This window comes from Silurus aristotelis (genome assembly GCF_946808225.1).
Source record: "Silurus aristotelis genome assembly, chromosome: 22".
Taxonomy (NCBI): Eukaryota; Metazoa; Chordata; class Actinopteri; order Siluriformes; family Siluridae; genus Silurus; species Silurus aristotelis.
The window spans coordinates 19,266,521-19,271,203 of record NC_139595.1 but is presented as its reverse complement, the minus strand read 5'-3'; positions in this window follow the sequence as shown (position 1 = coordinate 19,271,203).

Sequence of the window (4,683 nt, the reverse complement as noted above, 5' to 3'; positions counted from 1 at the left end):
CAGAGGAAATAAAGAAATTAAGCGATAAAAAAAGCCAATTCGGTGTCAGACGTCTGTTTTGCTGAAGAAAAGAAATGATTTCGTTTCATGTTCCGCAGCTACTGGTATGAAATTCATCCCTATGCTTCTGTAGTTCAGGAAATCAGGCAGGGTTTACACAAAAGTACATTTATCCATATCATGTTAAAATATATCAATAATACAGTAACTAAAACTTGTTTTTTAAACAGATAAAAAACGTTCTTTAATAACAGTAACTCCTCATCACACACACGAAACCAGTGTGGAACATTTGTTAACAATAATAATTTTCATTGATGACAAAAAAGACCATACTTTTTATCCATTTATAGCTACATGTTGTAAAATGTCTAGAATGCATGTTAGTTCTTGTGCTCACGTATGCAGTGGTATGAAAAAGTTTGGAGATTAATGGTGTAACTGGTGCTGTTCTGACCCACATGCGTTCCCACGTCTGCGATTTTATCACAGACAGCGAGTTAGAACAAAGAGCAAACGTGAAATTCTGTGTGAAACTGGGCAAATCTGCCACAGAGATGTTTGACACGACGTACATTTGACATATGGCGATGCTGCAACGAGTCGTTCGAGGTGTTTCAAGTGAGATGCACATTTCGTGAGTGGAAGAACACGATGAGAGATCAGGAAGACCTTCAATGAGCTCAACTCCTGAAAATGTTGAAACTGTTTGCCAACTTGTGCATGAACATCGTCAGAGAGCAATCCACACGATCTCACTTCCGCACCCACACTACTTAACAGATTGGGCGCCTGCGGACTTCACCCTCTTCCCGTTCTGACGCCGTTGTGGAGATCCGGCGCGAATCACAGAAGAAGTTTAACACGCTTTAAAAAAAAGACTTCAAGGACACGTTCTGGAAGAACACTGGGGGCGCTGTACTGCTGTGCAAGGGGACTATTTTGAAGATAATTGTGTGGAAACGTAGATAAATGAAGTACTTTCTTGTAAACAGATCGAGTCTCCAAAGTTTTTGGTACCACCTCCTACGCTACAGCAGGTAGAACTCAGCCCCTCTTTATTTCTCTTATAGTTACGGGAAAATTTGTGAGGTTAACTGCTTAATGTCTGACTGTTACAAACCACTGCCACTGGAGACTCCTTCCTACAAAAGAAATGTTCAATAAAATTCCCTTACAAAAGGTTTTCTCTGAACAAGCTGTTTCTATAGAAACGGTAATGTTAACATGCATCCATCATCTCCGTTGTGTCGTATCTCTTCTCGTCTCTTTTTCATTTGTCCTAAAACTCCTTTTTATTTCAGACTCGTCCTTCAGCGCATACCTCTGTCACATCGTTAATTTTCGCATGTCCCATCTGCTCCGTCTCTCTCTCGTGTCTCAGTTATATCTGCACCACAGTGAGCCTTCAGATCTCTCAGATGGAGCTCTGACTCATGAGCATTTGTTCAGCTGTCTATCATGCCGCATTCTGCACATCTTTTCAGCTCGAAAAACAGTCAAAAAACGGCAGCGAGATCCGAGAAGGTTTGTTAACATAAACGAGTTGTTCTCATCGAGGAACATGAGGTCTGTGAGGTCTGGGGCCATGAAGAAGCAGAAAAATTCATCAGGAAGTCTGGTGTTTGTCCTTGTAAAACACAAACATACTAAATAAATATATAAAAGACTGTGAGGAAATTGACAGAGTCCTGGATGGGTTTGTGTGCGAACTAATGCATTCTCCTGAGAGCGTTCTTTGTTTACGCTTCATTAACCGGGTACCTGTGTAATGGAGAGAGAGAGGAAAGTACTTAAACACGGCTCAGACTGAGCTCGATGGCGTCGCCCGAATACGGAACGGCGAGACTTCCTTTTTTACATCTGATCGAGATTATGCCGCATCTTCTGTTTCTCCTCACTGGTGGAGTTTTTTAAATGACATTATATGTCAATTTCTTAATTAAATATCCTTCTTACATGTGAGCTACATGATTTAAGGTCGATGTTCCAACGTTAAATGTTAATCAGGAGCTCCAGCTACACATCAGTGGCAGGTTAGTGATATCGGATTAAATCCAGACGTGACTCGTAACGCAAGACCTACTGTAACAGACAATTCCATTCATATACTGTGTGTAGGAGCTTCCATTCTAACAGAGGCAGGAAATACTATCACCTGGGTGTGATATAATCTAATAGAATAATAATTTCCACTGAGAAGCAGCTGGGAGAGGAACGCTTGTCGTAATCCACCATTATTCAATTTACTAACGTAATGTTAACTGTTTTAAACGCCCACTTCCCTGAATTCCAGCTCGGCATCGAGTGTTAGGTTCTAACGACATTAAACCACAACCCACACTGCTGAACACCCCTGTATTACTGTTTAGTCAAATACAGCCACAAGGAGCAATTAAGGGGTCCAAGCACTACGCCTTGTGCAAGTAATGACAATATCTTTACATTCAAATCGATTATAAGGGATGTTTCAATGAGCATTTGTTATTATTAGAAAATGTTTTAACCAAAATAAAGCCCCTTTTCCAAGATGGTCGAACTGAAGTTGAATTATGACTGGACACAGTTTTTAGGGACTACATCAATATGGCCAAACTTGAAATGGTAAAAATGATTAGAGACGATCTCAAGAGTCATTGAAAATCTGTTGTAAATGGTCTGAATAGGCAGTGATAGATCACCAAGTAATGGTAATAAGGGGAATAACCAATCAAATTGTAAGCTGGAGTCACTAAAGCCATCTAGCAGGCATCCTACAACATCAGCATGTTCAACTCCTCTGATTGGATGATCAGAGAGCGCACTAGTCCAGAGCTCACAAACCGCATCTGTAGCAACTGCGGGGGAGAAGAAATCGATTTGTTTGCAGCTTCACTTACAAGGACATTAACAGGATGGACTTTTTGAGAAAAGCTGGACATCTTGAGAAAAAATCGCTGAAAAAGTTCAAAAGAGTTTGAGTTCAGATTTTTCATGAACCATTTATACTTTTTGCAGTTTTTTAAATGTAGAATTTGCACAAAAACACTAGATGATATAAATATATTAGGAATGTGCGTCTCCATACCTGAGGCTGATGCGATTCACATCTCGATGCCAAGTCAACGATACAACACATTAAAGATCCACATGATGCAGCTACTGATGCGATGCCACACGATTCTCCACTGTTACAATGCAGTGTGATCTCGATTTTATTTAAAGTGATATGATTTAATGGAATACAATACGATAGAAAAAAATATGATGAACTGCAATTCAGTATGTTACAGATAGTTCACTTTTATTTCTTTGGTTCAGACAGACGTCAAATCATCAGTTTACTCGAATGCCTTAAAAATTTTAATGCATGGCCCACAAAAACATAATATAAAACCAGATGCTCTTTTCCTGTTCCATCTACAGGAAGATGCTGCTCTGCCTCTGCCATGTTAATCTGTATTTTATGTGATTCTCAGGACACGCCTCGGCCTGATACTATAATCCCAGTATGTCTGTAAGAATCTTGAAATCTTGAATACTTGTCTCTATTCTGGATTGTGTGTTTAATTGTGCTTAAGTGATTGTACCTGAATCCCTTCCCCAAATTCTTTACAATTTATTACAAGTCTGTCATGATGCTTCCACATGATCAGGACCATATGGTCGCTACTGAACATCTCTGCAGAACGACACATAACTACACATTGTGTTGGAATCAGGAAGTGGTGATGAACATGAACCTGATCCAAGGTCAGTGTCCTGCCTAAAGAGTGTCCGGTGCTCAGCATCACCTCCACAAACGCTGAACGATGTGTTGTCACGGATACAGATGGCGCCTTTGGCGTTCTAACAGCTTCCTGTCGACGCCAGCGTGATTTCACTCGACAGCCTAATCTTCTTCTGGCATCCGTACAGAGACGGAAAACTGGCACAGGAAGGAAAGAGGAACGCCGCTCCTGGACCACGCTGGAGATTCCCGGTGTTCAGGAAAGCTTTACACGGGCCATACATTAGCTCAATTGGCACAGCTGGCATGTGCCCATTAACACACACACACACACACACACACACACACACACACACACACACACACACACACACACACACACACACATCGTAACAAACGAAATACTCTGCACCTGCATGGCTCTGGGTTGCCTTTAAAGATCGACCTGATCTTGATCTAACTGTGTGTGTGTGTGTGTGTGTGTGTGTGTGTGTGTGTGTGTGTGTGTGTGTGTGTGTGTGTGTGTGTGTGTGTGTGTGTGTGTGTGTGTGTGTGATAGACATCATGGCTCCCAGTGCATTAAAGCAGCTACAATAATCTAATATATTGTTTATTACATATGTAAGTATCTTACTCTATACATGACTATATCACCCCAATACATAGACTGTCCAAAAGTATTGGCAGACTTACACACACACACACGCACACACACACACACACACACGCACACATTTTTTTTTTTTCATTTTCTTTTTCTGTAGTATTTTCTATTCATGGCATAAATGGCAAAATTATTAGCCCTAAATTCATTAATTAAATATATAAAAACTTTTACATCCCACCTTCACACACATATGTACACACACACACACACACACACACACACACATACACACATACACACACACACACTCGCAAATCCCCGGCTTACTCCTGTAGTGTCAATTTTTGTTTCATATCAGTAAATGATG